Here is a 20,154-nt window from a genome sequence, read left to right on the forward strand (position 1 = left end):
TCCACAGGATTGGCAGCCTTTGAAGAACAACAAAGAAATGAGCAAAAATCAAGTTCTGGAATCAGCAAAATGCCTCCAAACCCCTTAAAAGAGGGCATAACCCTAACTCACGTCCAAGAGGAGTTAATAAAATATATTTTAATAATAATCTTCATTTATTAGTCCATTAGCTTCCAAATATTATCCCCTTTTTCCAAAACTTCACCTTTTTGGGCCTGCCTGCCTTAGCAAAGATTATTATTTTTAATTATTTGAAAAGGGGACATGACAGAAACCCAAAATCTCCAGGTAAATGCTTCAAAGAGAGACGCTAAAATTCACTACAATTAATTGTATTTTGGGTTTATTTTTCAAGAGAATCCAACTTAGTGACCATTGTTGGTAAACCAACTGAAGCTAACATAAATTTATTGCTTGGTAATTTAAATGTTGAGTTTGAATATATAACAATGTGAGAAATGATATTAGTTCATGCAAAGTAATTTGAACTTCCAAATATATATAAATTGATGACATGTAATATTGGTTATTGTGAATCCAACTATGTATCTCCATGTCTCTTTACAGTGAGCTCATTGTGGGAGATAGAAACATTGCATCACCACTATTGCCTAGTTGTCTCTAGGTAAATGCTCTATTCTCACATTTAATATACTTATTCCAAAAAGAATGCCTGATCAAAAGGGCATGTAATTTAGGTGCTTACAAATATCATTGTAGTTGATATATAATAGAAGGATCTTTAATTTTGGTTAGACAACTACTAGATCAAACATCACAACATGTAAAATATGAATTAGGATGTAAATATTCTCATCCAGGTCTTGTATTGTATTTTTACAAACCATGCAAGACAAACAAGTCTACTGAATTCTTCAAGAGTATAACTAGGAAAATAGAAATAGCAACATTAGCCTTAGCCTTTTTTCCAATTCAATGTACATTAACTCAACCATACCATGCAAATCATTTTTGAGCATGCATGGGATTGGAACAAGAAAGATTCAAGATACTTTAGATGCTATAGATTTTTATTTCCTCTCAGTATGGAAACAAGGGAGGTTCCAAATACTTTAGACACTACAATTTTTTTTTAAGAGTAAGTAGATTTTGACAATCTATGAAATCAATCGCTATTATTTCTGAATCTAATTGTATAACTTTTTTTCATCAACATTTTGGATCACACGTTGTGATCCATCATCAAGGTTTTTGTTTGTTAGAATTTTTGTGGATGTTCCTAAGATGATACCATTGGTTCAAATTCATCTGACAAGGAATTAGAGGACTATTTTCCAGGAATCAGTTCTCTATGGCTTTAATGTAGGAGGAAATCTTACCAACCTCAATGGCTTGTAAATTGTAGCATCTTGGTTGTTATGATTTAATTCTTCCATTAGTGTTCTATGACTCCTACTTCACTCAATTCTTAGAGGAGATATTGCATTGAGTTGGATGAATGTGACATTCATCTGGCTAGTTCATACTACACCAAGCCATTGCCAAGAAGATTTTTTGACTAGCATGAAACATAAGCTTCTATTACTATATCCTATAGATGATAATGGCAAGTTTACTGAAGAAACTAGGCAGCTTACTGGTTTGGATGTCTTAGGTGATGGAAATGTGGCAATTGTCAAGAGCGTAGATGAACATTCATGTCTTATCAAGGAAGAAGCATACAAACATGGATATTTATGTTTGTACACTTCTTCCATGATAAGACATGAGTGTTCATCTAAGATCTTGACAATTGCCACATTTCCATCACCCATGACATCCAAACGAGCAAGTTGCCTAGTTTCTTCAGTAAACTTACCATTATCATCTATAGGATACAGTACTAGAAGCTTATATTTCATGCTAGACAAAAACAATTTGCACCCAAGTGTTGGTCAAAATTAAGACCAACACCTGTCCATTTTTTACCATCATTGGTCAAAATTTTGACCAATGATGGTCGAAAACTGCTAAGTGTTGGTCTAAATTTTGACCAACACCTATGGTCAAAAATTGCTAGGTGTTGGTCAAAATTTAGACCAACATCTGGGTGAAAAGTGCACCATGGAAACACACAATTTTTGACCAACCCATTGGTCAAAAATTCAACCAACCAAATTTTAGTCAAAATTATGATCAAAAAAATTATGACCAATGGGTTGGTCAAATTTGATCAAAATTTTGACCAATAATGGTCAAAAAATGACCTCAAATGTACTAGGCATATGCTAGCTCACCAGACACATAAGATAAGTCACACCATGGCCTAAAAAAATAGAAATTAACCCCACCAATCCACATGGCATGATTTCACTTGCCCACATTGTCAGAAACTCTAAAAAAACATAGAATGTGGGAACGCATCAGCCAATCAAAGTACCAACCCAATTGATAGCTCCCTATTTATGGTTCACAAAAGAAAACAAACACACATGTCACATGGTTACGAGGAGCTTGCCCACATTATGTAAAGGTAGTGCACTTTGAAGAAGTAGGAAAACACCCACTGTAGATCATGAAAAATTTGATGGTGAGGAAGTTGCGGGCCTGTGGAAACATTAAATTGTGTAGTCACTTATGAATAAGGAAATACATTAAAGTTTTATTTCATTTATTTTTTTATTTTCATTGGAATTTAAATATTTAGAAATTGGAAGTGACCGTTGGGTGGGCCTAGACATTTGAATTCAAATATTTGGTGGGTAGGCAAATATGGTTAACATTTCTGGCAACTTAGAGGGGACATAAGCTTGCTATGCATAAGACTAGTGGCGTAATGCATCCATTAGGCTATAGAGTCATAAAAAGTGAGCTCTACACATTATGAAACCCTAACCCTACCTTTGTGATAACAAAATACTAAAAATTTTATCTCTGACTACAAAACAAGAACTTTGCCACTTCAAAAAAATTGGCTACCTCATAAAGAGAAAACCTATGCTCGTGCACTTCTTAGAAAGAAAGGAAACTAATCTAATATATATATATATATATATATATATATATATATATATATATATATATATATATATATAAACCTTTAACCTTATCTAAAAGAAAGGTTTAAGGTGAATCCCATTGATTGAGATTGGGAGAACTTCACCATCAGGCTTGGATAGCTGAAAAGCATTGGCTTGCTTGCAACTAGTGATAACATATGGGCCACTCCACATAGCATCAAATTTGGAATGCCTTCCTAGTTTTGTCCTTTCTGCATCCCATTTTAATACCAAATCACCCTCTCTAAAAATTCTAACCCTGGTCTTCCTATCAAAACTCTTTTTTATCTATTGTTGACGAGTTTCTATGGTTTGCATGGCTTGTTTCCTTTTCTCTTCTAGTTCCATCAGTCTTGCTACTCTTATTGTCATGGCATCATTTTCCATTAGCTCCAGCTAATGAGCTAGTTCTAAGGATGCAAACTCTAATGAAATTGGAAGCCTTGCTTCCCTACCATATACCAACATAAAGGGTGAATTTCCTATGGTCCTCTTAGGTGTTATTCTATCAATCCACAGTGTTGTCCTCAACGTTTGATGCCAACATCTCTTATTGTCCTCTATAGTCCTTTTCATAATCCTAATTAGTTTTTTGGTGGATGACTTAGCCAATCCATTTCCTTGAGGGTAGTAATTTGAGGATGTGCTCAAGTAGATATTATGATCAATTGACCATGCACAAATCTGAGCTCCTACAAAAGATTTTGCATTATCAGAAATAATGGTTGAAGGGGCACCAAACCTGGTTACAATTCCATTAAGGAATTCAAAAACTAAAGATTCAATGGCATCCTTCAATGCAGTTGCCTCTATATATCTAGTGAAGTAATTTGTGGCTACCAAGATCCATTTGTGACTAGAGCTAGAAGGAGGATTAATAGGGCCTATGAAATCTAATCCCCATTGAGCGAAAGGCTAGTCCACTTGAATGAGATGAGGAGGAAGAGCTACAAGATTTTTCTTACTAGAGAAGAAGGTACATTCTTCACACTTCCTTACATACTTATGATAATCATGGAACAAGGATGGCTAGTAGTAACCAACCTTCATGATCTTCATTGTAGTTGTCCTTGCTAAAAAATGACCACCATCAGGACCATCATGGAGCTCTCTGACTATTCTTTCATCTTGTTCTGTATCAATGCATCTTAATAGGGCCCCATTAAAATCCCTCCTAAAAATGATATCATCAACTATGGCATAAGGAATTAACTGTAACCTATATTGTCTTCTTTTAGTTCTATCCAATCCTTGAGGATATCCATTTCCTAACAAGAAGGTCATCATATCATCCATCCAATTCCTTGGATTATCATTTCTTGCTTCTTTCTATTCTATTAATATCATAGCAACTTCCTCATCTAATTCCTGAGATGAGATCATTTTTCTGAACAATCCTTTCCCTCTTACCAAGTTGGTGATCTGGATGTCAACATCATACTCCATCACCTTAGTGACCCATCTAACTCTCTTCTCACTAATGTCTTTGCTCAAAAGAAAGTCCTTCACATTTGCACGAGGTACTAGAAAATGGATCTTGTTGTGTGATAGAAGGTATTTAAATGTCTTCAAATCCCTTATGACTGTAAGGGCTTGCTTCTCCACATAGCTATATTTTTCTTCATACTCTTTAAGCCCTTCACTAAAGAAGGCTATGGGCTACTCTTCATTCTTATCATTTTCTTGAGTCAAGATAGTAGAAATGCTTGACTTGCCACCTAAGGTATATTGAATGAAATCCTTTTCAAAATTTGGATTAATGAGAGTAGGGGCTAAGGCTATGGCTACCTTGATCTCTTCAAAAATTTCTTTCCCTTCATTAGTCCATGTAAAGACCATATTCTCCTTGAGCATATTTATAAGGCGTTTCACCATGGTAGTAAGATTAGGGATGAATATTCTCACAAAATTTATCCTACTAAGAAAAATTTGTAGACCTTTCTTATGTTTAGGAAGAGAGAGAGCAAGTATTGCCTTTCTTCTCTCTAAATCAATGGTTAAACCATCCTTTGGAACAATGTGTTCTAATAATTTTCCTTGATTGGTAGTGAAGAAATGCTCGGTTTAAGAGATACCCCAAACACTCTACATTTTATGAATACCTATCTAAGATGATCAAAATGATCTAACATACTCCTAGAATATATTATAATATCATCAAGATATACCAATACAAATTTTTCAATCATATTCTTGAAGGCCATCTCCATTGCCTTCTAAGAAGTTGCACCTACATTAGTTAATCCAAAGGGCATTTTATTGTAAGCATAGGTGCCCCATTTGGTGGTAAATGGAGTCTTGTATCTATCAGACTCTTTGACCAACACCTATTTATAGCCTAGAAACCCATCTAAGAAAGAAAACCTTTCTAAACCACTAACCTTGGATAGAATTTGTTCCATTGAAGGAAGGGGATGGTGATCTTTAAGAGAAGCCCTATTAAGGTCTCTAAAATCTACACATAATCTAATCTCTCCATTCTTCTTCCTAACAGGGACAAGGTTTGCTACCCATGATGAGTACTTGGTAGGGAAAATTATATTGGCCTCAATCAATTTGGATAGCTCTTTTCTCATCAACGGTTCAATCTTAGGATTCACTAGCCTTTTCTTTTGTCTTATTGGTTTAACATCATCAATTAGATATATGGTATGCTGAAATAATCTTGGGTCAAAAACCTTCAAATCATCATATGTCTAAGAAAATACATCATTCAATTCTTGACATAGATGAATAAAACTTTCTTGTTCAATTTCAGAGCATACCTTCCCAATGTTTAAGGTCTTTCCATCAGCAACCACAACTGGTGTATAATCATCTTTGTTAATATCTAGGTTCATGACTCTACCCCTTGCTTGGTCATCAGGTTTGAAAACACTTTCCAACATAATGAGACCCTTAGGAAATTTTTTGGAACTGACCTTGATGATCTAATCTCCATACTAGTCATGTAACCTAGATTGGTTTCTTTCTAAGAACTCTACTTCATTCTACAAGAAACTTATAATTTTTTCATCGAATTCAAACACTTTCCAATTGGTGTTTTTTTCAAGGATAGCAAGCCTAATCACCACCTCAATCTACTACTTCTTTTCAGCTTCAAGGTTCTTTGGTGCATCCAAAGATGCACCCACTGCTACAAGTATATCAACATACCTATTCTCTTTTCTAGGGATGCTTTGAATATTAAATGCATTGAAACTTTTAAGAAAATCCCATACTCTATGTTTATAATACTTGAGCAATCCATTCTTGGTGATATTTTAATTTCTCACTTGATTAACCACCAACTCACTATCTCCATATACACTTAAAGCTTGAATTCCTCTTTTTTGAGCAAGTAGGAGACCCTAAATCAAGGATTCATACCCAGACACATTATTACTACATCTAAATTGGAGCCTAAAAGAGAATTAGTACCTTTCTAGTGTAGGAGAAATCAACATTACACTGGCCCCTGATCATTTGTATTCCTTGATCCATCAAAATACATACTCCATAGCCCACTCACATCTTCTTTGATTTTCATAAGGTTAGGGACAAGAGCATTCTTTTCTAACACACTGTATGTACCAAGACCCATCTCAAGGGTTTCTAATGTAGAATCAAATTGATATGCATTATCCTATTCATCTAAGAGAAAATTAGGTAACTTTTCTAGAGGAGTGGTTGGCTCATGCACTACATCATTCTCATCCATTTCTAGGATACTGCAATTCATATTGATGAGACTAGGGGTGTAGGGTTCAATATGATGGAGGACTAGAGGCTCTACTCTAATTGAAGTCTTGGTCTCATAGCCTATTCTAAAAAATATATATGACCAGTTAGAAGATATGTAACCACCTATTTGGGCATTGAAGTCTCTTGATAGACAAATGGAAAAATGTAGCTTGACTACAACAATGGATATATCTTGAGTTATACTACAACTAGGACATGCATGTAGGGCCATTTCCATGTTTATAAGGATCCCTATAGTCCTAATAGTACTACCATCCAACTATAATACATCCCTAATGATGGGTTCATATTTCATTTATAAAGCATCAGCAACACACTTAGGCATCACTGAACTACTAGCCCCTGAATTAATCATGCAATCATGGACTAGTTTATTCCCTAGAATCAAAGAAACATAAAATAGAGGAGGTCTAACCATTTTACTTGTTTCCACCTCCCTTGATGATTGTGTTAGACTTATAGCACTTTCTTCTCTTACTGGTTGATCCCTTGGTTCAATGCTCTCCAATTCTTACTACAGTAACCTCTTCTGCATGGTTATAGTAGTGATAGCATCCCACTTAGAAATATTTACATTTTTCTTCTTCATCTGACCTACTATATTGAATGATGCATTATGTGCTCTGGTAGAAGATTTGGGAGCTTTATTTGTAGGAGGTTGAGATGGAACAACTTGAGGATCAGTCACATCTTTTTTGCTATTATTTTGCCTTTGCTACTGAAGGGTATTTGATTAATCATTTACTACTTGTATATGAGGTATTGTATTTGAAGTTGGGGCCCGATTAGTTGGGGAAGGTATAGCATCTTCAATGGCTCTTCTCTTGATCCTAGTATTGTAAGAAATGGAATCCTGGTTTACATTACAATGTTCCTCAACCTAATAATTCATAAAAGAACAATCCCCTAGTTGCTGCAAATGGGTAGCATTGGTAGACTGAGGGTGATTATATTATTGTCTAGCATATGGATCTTGTGTAGTTACTGCTAGTAACTCTTCTACCTTCTGACACATATAGGAACCATATGAATAATTACAAGAAGGATAAAAGTCTTGATCCTAAGCCATATTATTTTGAGGGATTATGGCTCTACTCTTATTTGTATTTAAAGTGGAAACATGGCTATTTTGCCAATTTTGATCAAAATAATTGTTCCCATAATTATGATTTGGAGGCCTACCATTGGTCAGAGTTTGATATTGCAATTGATGAGCCTTACTACCTTGAGCTTGCTTCCTTTCAAACATCACCACCTTGTTACTCATTTTTTGGGCCACTGAGAGATTATCCTCTAGCTTCCTTCCTTGGTCTCACACCTCTTTGCCAATCCTAGAGCTTTGATCGTGCAATTTCTAATTACTCAACATAAGGGCTTGCATCATGTCCCTCAATTCTTCAAACTATCTTGAAGATGTGGAGTCCACTAGGGGTATAGCAAGAGGTCATGATATGGAGGATGTGGAAATAGGGGCCATTGTTGGTTGGTGATTTGGGACATCAGGGAAGAAAGGCATAGGAGGTCTTGGAGCTAACTTCCCTCCTTGTATTAATATGTTTTTTTGCCTTTATCACTATTTCATAAGCATTAGCTAAAGTGTCCCCTCTCATGGTTTGGATTGTGGTGGCAATGTCACTATTAAAAGCTTTGAGGTAATGTAAGAAGGCATTACTAGGGGTAGGCTTCATTAAAGTAGGTATTCTATCCCATGTCTTCTTAAATCTATAGTTAAAATTAGTCATGCACTCATGGGCTGCTCTCTTGATAGTCTTCAATTGCTCCAAGAGTGATAGATTATCACTTTTATCTTCAAAGTGCTTACATAATCTAGCTCCCAACCCATCCCAATCAATAATAGAATTATGAGCCAAACCTCTATACCATTGCAAATCCATATCTTTTAGGGATGAGGCTAGAAGCCTAATAGCTACAACATCCTCAGATATACCATGAATATTGCAAACATTTGCAACCTCTTGAATGTGTTCTAATGGAGAGATAGAAGTTTCAACAATAAATTCGAGAATACTTTTAAGTGCAGCTATTGGTATGACATGTCTTTGAGCCAATAAAAGAGGAATTCCACCATTGAAGGTGGAAAAAGCATGAGCCCTAAGCTATTCCATGTGGAATAATGGTCTATTTATATGATCAGATGATAGCTTAGGCTGAGATCTAACAATAGGAGTAGAGATGGATCTTGTAGGTGTATTTGTTACTACTGTACTCCTAACTAGTGATGAAGATACTCTAGTCTTTCTTCTTCTAGGATTTGAAAATGAAAGGTCCTAGTACTAAAAATTACCTCTAGAAGATCCTCTTATTTCAACTGTGGGTATGAATCACTACAAATTTGGGCTGAAAACTAGATATGAAGGGTGTAGAGTCGCCAAGTGCTTTCTAGAGATGAGCCTCTTGAAGGCTTGGAATACTGAGAGTAGTACTATTTCCTCAGCATCAACTTGAATTTTTTCTCTTTTGACACTAGTAGACTTGAAATATTTTGAATATAGTCCCACTAGGTGTGCCAAAAACTATTGTCACAAAATTTTGCACCCTTGTCCAAACTTTTTACCTGAGGACAACCTTGTGAATCATGGAAACAACCTCCAAGTTGTGGGACTTGAACTGTGAGGTTGAATCTTTGGAGAAGGTCGATTTTCTTTACTATCAAGATGCACCTAACTACTCTTGGAGAGGAAAAGGGAGAAGGAATTAATGGAAGAAAATCTACCTACTCTAACCTAATGGGGTGATGCACCAAAATAGAATGTTCAAACCAATCTCTACCCATATATGCACTATTCAACCATCATAACACTAAAGGATATACACATCCAAACTTGTTTTAATCTAATAATTACATGCAAATTAGAAACCCCAAATAAATGACATAAAGAAGAAGAGAATTCACTTATTTATCATTCATATGTCGAAAGGAGATAAACTCATGCAAGATTGTAGACATCCACAATACACCAATGAATGGAAAATAGTTCTTGCACTACACATCAATGGCTAAAGGAGATAAGGAAGAATGTCATATAGTTTAGAGGTAAAGGGAATTTCTAGTAGCAAGCTAGAGAAATGCCAGAGAAATAGAGAGGGTTTGACCTTAACAAAATTTACAAAATCTACCTTTATAGCTCAGGCATAACTAAGATATTTTTCTCTAGAGTTACTCTACAACCACTGCCATTAAGTCTTACAGAGAACAATCAGGCAGATCTAAAGAAAATCTGATCTTGGCATAGATTTAGATACTATGAAATCCAAGATCTTGCCAAAATAGGGCCTTAAGAAGATAAAAATGACACCATTAAACCACTTTGACCAAGTAGATGGATAGAATCAAAGGTGGTGGACTATTTCCTTCATTTACCAGGCATGACATTAATTGGAGAGTGGTTGGAATTAGTCATGAGAATCAGATCATGCAATAAAACTTGATTTACTTTGTTTCTAGCTCATGAATTAGCAAATTCAGTAGGTCAACTAAATCTTGCAACCACGATGGGCCACATGGGCCAATCATTCTATTTCTTTCCACCACCACGCAAGGTCTTCCTAAGTTTGACCACATAACCATCATAACTGTGCCTACTTTCCTACTTAACCATGGTTGTTAACAAAAAATGTCAACCTAACTACCAATGTTAACTATAGTGTCATCTCCTCAGAGACATGGTGATCACATTTATTCCTGCACTACTTTATTTCCTCACAACTTCAAAATTCGAGAAACCGTTGATTGTCAATCTCCACAAGATTAATGATTGTGGAAGATCCCAGTTATATTGTGCCTACCTCATTGTTTTTTGGGCCCAAAAATCACTTAGCACAACCTAGCATCCAACTAGAACCACTCATATGCCAACTCACTAGACACATTAGATTAGTCACACTGTGGCCCACAAAAATAGAAATTAACCCCACCAATCCACATGGAACAATGTCGCTTGCTTGCATTTTCAGAATCTTTGACAAAACATAGCATGTAGGAAAGCATTGGCCAATCAAAGTACCAACTTGACTGATAGCTCCCTATTTGCGACTCACACAAGAAAATGAACCCACCGTAGATCATGAAAAATTTGATGGTGAGGAAGTTGTAGGCCTGTGGAAACATTAAAGTGTGTAATCACTTAGGAATAAGGGAATACATTAAAGTTTTATTTCATTTATTTTTGTATTTTCATTGGAATTTAAATATTTAGAAATGGGAAGTGATCATTGGGTGGGCCTAGACATTTGAATTCAAATATTTGGTGGGGAGGCAAATATGGTTAACAAATTCCTTAACATAAATTACCATTCCCTTGCCTCCACTTTGTTTTGCATGTACATGACTACAACTGATAAAACTTTAATAACATTGTCCAGACAACTTGTAATGACATGCGCTATGTGATGTAGGATCATCATATCATTTTCTATCTTCCCCTTAAGTATGAACATACTAATTCACTCTCTATGAATTTCACAAAAAAAAAGGTATCCTTGATGAAATTTATTCTTTACAAAACTTGGACAATTTTCTAAGTCTTCAGACCAAAATTTTATCTTCACAACTTGCTAACTTAATATGGATGATATGTTTCCATAAATGAAAAGCTTAATGTGTTTCCATATTCATCTCTTACTCAAATTTACAATAATCTCCCTCTTCCTAATTGATGGCAATATATGGGAAAATTGGCTAAGTCTCAAAATTATAAATTTTCAAATTTGTGAAGTTCTTCGCATGGCCATACAAAATTTTCAAAATGTGGATCATTTCTATTATATATCATCTTTTACATTATTCTCCCCCTTAGTCTATACTATACCTTATACCTCCTCTTACTTACATACAATTTTCCATATTATACACTTCCCCTTTGACATCAATGACAAAGGTGAGTCAAAAACTATATACACGTCAAAATTTTGAATCTACCTTCTCAAATTTGAAGCTAACTAATTTTTTAGGTGTGAGATACAATTAGAAAAATTTGTATTCAAATTTTTAGATTCTTTATCCCATATGTCTTGGATTATCTCTGATACAATGTTTAGGGTGCATATTCCATAGGATGCCAACTCTACTGCACTCAAATCTGAATGTACATTTTTTTCATATGATGCCTTAGCTATAAGGAATTCATCCAACTACTTCCAAATATGACTAATTTTTAGAGTGAGTTTTTCCCTCAACGAAAAAAAAAACATTCTTAATATTCTTTCCCTTCTCAATTCAATCATACTAATATCATCACTTATTTTCCCAATTTTGCTCTCCAATTCTCAATCTACACATTGGTTAAATGGAGCTTATTCACAATATTCTACAACTCTGTTTGTTTCTGTAAGAATTTTCCCTAGGGAAAGATTCACCCAAGATCGTAGAACTCAAACACAAGGACAAGTGTAGACCAAAAAATGGATATGATCAATTAATCAGAGTATGTCCTAATACATTGTTCTATTTAGTATATGATGTGTGTACACACTAGGAGAGCTTGTATATAAAGGTATCTCAGGAAGCACCTAGAATGTCTCTAGAAAGAACTAGGAGATAAGATAAGCATCATGACAACTAAGCACATACCTTATCCATCATTCTAGATGAGTGGATAAGAATGACAAGGTTGTAGACACCATGTGCATAAAAGAGGTGTGGACTCCTATGTTGTCAACATGACAACTCACAAGAGTACGCATACTCTAAATGGCTAATAAATAAATATTAAAATAATGCATTAACCTATGTAAACTTAAGTAAGTTTAAATAGTAAATATGTATTTACACCAACATCCCCCCTTAAGTGCAACTTAGGGGAATGCCCTTAAGCTTATGAGAACTAGGATGAAATGCAAGATGGGTCCTAGCTACTAGGCCATGTTAGGTACCCATGTACATAATGAAATGCAATCTCTCATGAAGTGGAGAAAGAGGTAAAACCTCGTGGGAAAAATCCTCCCCCAAAAAGAGAGATAAATAGGGATGCATGGATGGATGGAGAAATCAAGACCCCCCATTATGACATACATCTAATATATACATAAGTGAAAAATGAGAAGAACTAGACTTCATAAGAGGAAAGAGTACCCCCCATAAGAAAGAAGAGGAAGAGAGAGAAGGTAGTCCCCCCCCAAAATGAAGAATGTCTATTAATGAAAGCCTCTCTAATGAAGAAGTTGTTCCAAGAGTGCAGAATGATGTTCCTCCCCTTTCAAAGAAACAATGGTGGCCCTAAAACTTGCTCAAGTATCCCTATGTTGATGTTAGTGTTTTCCCCTTCTAAGTGTGTTGAAAAGAACGAATACAAATTTGGTAAGAATTTCATGTTCCAAAGAGCCATTTGTCTCCTCAACTAACAAAGAGACCTCCTCCAATTGTTGTACATAAGGATCCACAATCACACCAACCTATAAAGATTGATCATGTAGAGAATGGACATGAGGGTCAGAGTGAGCCCTCACAAAAGCTGTAGAAGGATCACCTTCATTGAAGAGAAGATGTAAATCCTCAAGGCTATCTTCCAATTTTGTAGTGTGTGACTCCATGCACAAACTTGCAATGTCTACCATGTAGTCATCATCTGAAGCTGGAGTTGGAAGACAACATGTACCATGCTGTGTTGGACCCTTCATTGTGGAAATATAAGCATGTAGACTAGACTAATGATGTGACCTCTTAGTGCAACTATCAATAGAACCCCACATGTTTGAACCTATTGAAGCACTATTGCTAGTGTCACTATTAGTTTCTACTATGTATGAAGTGCGAAGAGGAGTAGAGGATAATCTAGGTGAACTTTTCTCAAAGTGAACATCCTTCTCAACAAAAATCTCATGAATCTCTAGATCCATAAGTCTATAAGCTTTAGCATTATCTTCATACTCGATGAAAGTACAAGGCCTAGGTGTTGGTGCCTTGCATTCCCTAGAAGATAGGTTTGCCCATGCTGGACAATTGAAGACTCTGAAGTGACTCACAACTAGTTTTCTGTTGCACCATGCCTCAAAAGGAGTCTTCCTGTCTAAGGCATTACGAGGAGACCTATTAAGTATGTGAGTAGCACTACTAATGGCTTCGACTTCAAGTGTAGGATCAAGAGACTTAGCTTTAATCATGCAACTTGCCATGGTTTTGAGAGTCCTAATCCTCATAGCTGCAACATCTATCTTGTGCAAACTAAATTCTAGTGGATTCTAAATATCAATCCCCTCAAGTTTGCAAAAGTCCCTAAGCCTTTTTTCTACATATCTATTCTCATTGTCCACTCATAAAACCTTGATGCCTTTCCTTGATTTTTGTTCAACATGAGTCTTGAAGGCTTGAAGCTTATGAACCACTTCATTCTTGTGATGAAGGAAGTAGACCCAAGTGAATCTTGAAATGTCATCAACAAAAGTAAGGATGTAGTAGCCTTGGCTAACTAAAGTTACTGCAAAGGGACCTACTAAAACTATGTGAACCAACTAGAGAACAACTGGTGCTCATGAAGACTTCCTTTTATCATACTTCTCCTCAAGATGCATATCCACTAAACATGATGAACATTCCCCCTTCAAAAAGTTGATATTAGGTAGACCTTTTACCATGTGTTTTGAGCAAAGTTGTTGAAGATGGAGGAAGGCAAGTTGACCAAACCACTCATGTCATAATGTGATTTGTGAAGTAGAATGAGTCAACAAGGCTTGAGAAGGAGACTTAGGCACAAAATGGAAAAAGGAATAAAGCCTCTTGTCATCATTGACTTTCCCAACTACAACCAATGAATCATCTCTAAGACTTTGCACCATCACTGAATTTGGAAGGAACTAAACTTTATGACCATCTCCAAGGTGAGTGATTTGGTAAATTGAAAGGAGATTGGAGCTAAGGTTTGGAATGTAGAGAACATATTTGAATTCCCCATTGTCCATTTCCACATGTCCTTTCCCTTCAACTTCCATTTTAGTATCAACTCCCATGAAGATGTGTGGTACCTTTGACTACTTCAATGAAGAAAAGTCTTCCTTTGGGGAACCCATGTGGTAAGAGGCACCTGAGTCAAGTATCCATTCCAAAGAAGAACTTGTGTTTTCCATAAGTGCTTTCCCTTTACCCTTCAAAGAGGTTGGAGTGGAATCCTTGGAAGTACTTGGCACTTGAATCTTGTTCTTCCTAAGTAGATTTTCTAACTCATCAATTCTTTTAGTCTTGCAATGATGCTCATCATGATTTGGCTTTTTGCAATATGCACAAAAAAGTTTGTCCTTTTCATTACTTCCCTTCTTGTTGGAAGAAGAACTACCTTGTTGTGAGGAGGATTTTTGTGTCTTAGATTGTGATTTCTACTTCCACTGCTTTTTCTTGTTGTTGCTTTTCACTCCTTAACTTGATTGGTGCTCATCACTAGCCACCAAGGCTTTGGTCTTTGATGACTTGAGAAGTCCTAAATACATCAATTGAGATTGTTCAACAATCAACATTTTTGTGAATGCATCAAATGTAGGCTTCTCATAAGTAGTTCCCATGGTCAACCTGTGAGTATTAAAACTCAAAAAAAATGAAGCATACTCTAAAGTTAACCTCTTCAAGATGTGATGAATAAACTTTTCATCCTACATGGGATTTCCACAATCTTTAAGAAGTGCCCTATACTCATTGGCTTTGGTGATGTAATCCTGAATTGCGTCAAAGTTCTTTAGATCCAAGAGAAGTAGATCATCCTCAATTTGAAATCCCTTTTCTTTATCCACCTTACCATACAATGATTCAAGTTTATCCCAAGTTGCTTTGGATTTTGTATAACTGGCAATGTGAAAGAGGAGATCCCTGTGTACACAACTCCTAATAATTCCTAAAGCCTAATGTTCTTTTCTTTTCCATTCAATGAGTTCTTTAGCATTAGTAGGTTTGGTAATTGTACCATCAACATAAAGACTATATCCTTTTTCCATTAATCTACTCCAAGCAATATCTTTCCATGTAGAATAATTGTGTGAAGTTAAAGGTGGACTTTTAAATGAACCCATGATGTAGAAATGAAAAGAGCACAAAAGAGAGACACAAGAACACAGTACACACCCACCCTTTTCACTTAATCAAAAGACCCCTTCAAAAAGGATGCTTTTGGCACTTTATAAGTAGTGCATGTACAATGGGCCACTTATCAAAATTAACAAAGTGGAATTTCTAATTTTTCTTTTGCAACTTCCTTTTGAGGCCCAAATCTAACACTAAGCACTATAGCTTAGATGTACAACAATTCTAAAAAGTAATCAAAGCTTTACAATGCAAAAAAATCCCTAGTTCTAAAAGTGAGATTTTTTTTGAGACACCCTAGAATTTGATTTTAGATCTAGAAAGTAGACAAAAAATAATGCACTTTCAAAAAAATCAAACCTAAAAAAGTGACCAGATGTGCCCATATGGAGCGTTTGAAGTTGCAAATGCAAGATTATGAAGGTATAGTCACCAAAAAATGCAATTGCTACAAAATCCATGCACCAAAATAAGAAAATAACACCACTACTAGAAAATTTAGGAAATTATACCCAATTTCAAAAAAAATTGCACCTAAATCAGAGTCTAGATGTCCAAGTTATGGGCTCGTAAAGTCAAGCTGCCAAATCAAAAAATAATCTAAAGAAGGGTCTGGAAGGAAAACTACATGTTTAAATTTGACGGTCAAACAACTATTGCAGTAGTTATAAATGTCCTAGTTTTGATGGTCAAATGACCATCAATTTTAACCTTGTCTCTACTGATGTTAGTAAAAAATTGGGCCCCTTGCCGACTTGTTAGGCTGACTAGGCATCTGTACTGTATGGATGCTATCGTGGCAGATGCATGCCACTGACATAGTAGAATAGTTAGATGGTGATGTGGAAAGTATTGAATCCTATGTGGCTAGATGATGTGTCACAAATGCTGACATGTTAGGAACCTATGTGGCAATTGCATATTAGTCATCCATGTGGCACTTACTTAGACTCCACATGGTTGAAGGTCATTGGTCTGCATGGTTGTTTAAAGACATGCTAGAAGTGTTGAATGTGGGACATGTGGCAAGTATTGAAGGGTTTGTGTGGCATAACTATCACAACTACCAAAAAAAATAGATGGCACCAAAATATGTGGCCACACTAGAATATACTGTCTATGTGCCGGAGATCCTGGATGGGTGGCAAATGGAGGTGACTAGAAAAATAGTGCGACATTAGAATCTATACACTGCCAGGATTCAGTATGCTACTAGAGATGAGACCAGAACACACCACTAAATTTTTAAACTTGTGTGCCAAAGGTTTTATATAGGCTAGAAAATCACACTTGTCAGAGGTCACATGACCTAGAAAACTATCACCAAAGTTTGGAAATTGATGTTTGTAATAAAAATAGTATGTTGGAAAATCCAAAAAACACACTATGAAAGTTGTGTCACCTAAAATAATAAATTTTGAGTCTAAATTGTAGGGAAACTGCTAATGGGCCAGAAACTACTAGCAGGATGCCAAAAATTGGGATTTAAAATCCCACATCCATTGTCTGAAGCGCCTTCGAGGTTTTTATATGGAAAGTTGTAGCAACATTAAATAAAGCTCATCGCTTGTTAAGGGCAAGCCTACCCAGGTTGTTCACTGCCAGATTTCGGTGTAATGCCACTGATGAATATATAACCCACTGATTTATAAGGTAGAATATTCTCTGTGATGTAAATGTAGAATTTACCCACTACAAAAAGAATATTCCATATGCAGGGCTGGGATCTGATAGCCCAGTACCTATGCTAAAAAAAATTCTCTACTAGTATAGACAAAATGATAGAGAAAATTGATAGATCTGAATTAAAATTAAATTATAGATCTATAAAATGACCATACCTGAACTACAAATTAGGGCCTTCGAGTGCTAATTTGCAAAAAAAAATTGCCTCACAATCTACTTTGGCTGAAGGTAGCTGAGTTTATAGTCTATCTTCATCGAATCAGCATTCTAGATGCAATGGCGAGGTTAGATTTGGCTCTAGACACTCCCAATTTCTGTAGTACTCTGGATTCAGGTTGAGGTGCTAAAGCAAGAATGGTCTCAAATGACTATGTGATGAGAAAATCTCTAATCTCTAATACCATGTAAGAATTTTCCTTAGGGCAAGATTTACCCAAGATCATAGAACTTGAACACAAGCACAACTATAGACCAAAAAATGGATATGATCAATTAATCATAGTATGTCCTAGTACATCGATCTATTTAGTATATGATGTGTGTACACACTAGGAGAGCTTGTATATAAAGGCCTCTAAGGAAGCACCTAGAATGTCTCTAGAAAGAACTAGGAGATAAGATAAGCATCATGACAACTAAACACATGTCTTATCCATCATTCTAGATGAGTGGATAAAAATGACAAGGTTGTAGTCACCATGTGCTTAATTAGTGTGCTAACTCCTGTGTTGTAGACACCATGTGCATAAAAAAGGTGCAGACTCCTATATTGTCAACATGACAACTCACAAGAGTACACATACTCCTAGGTGGCTAATAAATAAATATTAAAATAATGCATTAACCTAAGTAAACTTAAGTAATTGTAAATAGTAAATATGTATTTACACTGATAGTTTCCCCTTTAGTGCTTCTATGATATTGCTTATATAGTTGTATGACAGAGAATATTGTCCATACAAGGTCTTTCCTTCAGTCAAATATTTTCTTAACTATTTGATGCAAGAGTCAAGAGTCACTAAGTCTCCTCTAAGATTATTACATACAGTGTCTAATAATTGTGCTTCATGATTTACTTGTGCCTTGGTAGATGCAACTTCCAAAAGAGGGTTGACATGATTATCAAAAGCATTAATTACTTCTTGAGCTCTTTTCACTAGATCTACTTCACTAACTTTGACTAGAATAATATCTTGTAATTTGTTAGTTACTTTCTCAAGAATTTCTTGGGTTCTTTTGATGCCTTTAGTCTTCTCAAAAAAAATCTTGTGGAAAACACTAAAATCTAATTAAACATCTCAATCTCAAGGTCCCTTGATGTTGCCAAGGGTTTACTACTCATCGTTCTTGCTAAGAATGATTCTAGTGGGGATTTAGATAAGGTAGGAGTTTTTTTTTCTTTGCTACTTGGTAGGAGTGACCAATTCTAATTGCAAACTCTAACTATCCTATTTATCTGTCATCTCTTTTTCTTTCTCTATGGCTTCTTGTGGGGTAAAATTTAACTAACTAACCTCTAGAGTAGTTGTGATCTATTGAGGTTATGTAACCTCTTCAATCCTTATAGGCTCTCCTTTTCTCTCATATATTTCTTTCTTTTCTCCTCCTTTTTCCATATTTTTTCCTTTATCCTTCTTTTCATTAGAGCTACGATAATCAACTAACTTCTTTTATGTGTCCAAATTGTCAACAATTGATCTTGATCATTAAATGGACCCTCTATCTCATCTATAGTGATATGTGTAGTATTAATGTTCTTGGTGTCATCATCAATTGTTATATGTTGTGGCTCAGCATATAATTCTTCAACATTTGATTTTTGTTCCTTTCTGACTTTTTTTTCTCTTACAATAGTATCTTCTTATGTATTTACCTTTTTGGTAGTTGCAACTAGAGTCTCTACTACTCACCCTATCATCATGTTGTTGAATACAATTGATTAATTGTGTATTGTCTTTGATGTTACACAAAATTTTATATCATTGCCAGTTAGTATATGCTAAGCTCACACGAGGACTGAAGATAGTTTTTTGTGTCTACTGAGCATTCTAGAGTTTGTTGATTTTAGAAGATAGTATCTATCGAGTTCACTCGGGTGCCAAAGGAAAGTTTGCAAAAGGTGAGTGTTAACCAATATCACTTAGTTAATGAAGGAAATGTTGAATGGAACCAAAATTAACCAAGCTCACTTATTTACCAAAGGAACTTTTTGAATATGCAGTATTAGCCAAGTTCACTTGATTAACATAAGAAAATCATTTATGAGTTAGTGTCTACTAAGCAGGTTCAGCTAATGAAGGATTTTCTTGTTTTGGCATATTGAGTTCAATTGATTAATCTATTGGTTCTAGCCAACTCAAAAGATGAATAATAATTATTCTAAGTTATATTCAAGCCAACTTGACTATATAAAAGATATAAATATAAGGTCAAGTTGAGGATTAGAAAGTGTGTGAGTGTGGATTAAAAATTGAAGATTTGATGATGCCAAGAGGAAGTGAATTAGAAGGATAAGAAAAATATCCTTTTTGAGATGAAAAGATACATTTGATCAAGAAGGATCAAGTATACAAGCAAGAATTGAGACCTATAATTAGCAATTCAGTTACAATAGGAATCAGGTCCTCTCATTATTACTCTTTAACAATTGTAGCAGTGATCCCAATCTCTTAACAGAATTGGCTTAACAACTATTTGTAAATCTTC

Source organism: Cupressus sempervirens, chromosome 11 (assembly GCF_028749045.1).
Source record: "Cupressus sempervirens isolate cs-2001-9-10 chromosome 11, ASM2874904v1, whole genome shotgun sequence".
Lineage (NCBI taxonomy): Eukaryota > Viridiplantae > Streptophyta > Pinopsida > Cupressales > Cupressaceae > Cupressus > Cupressus sempervirens.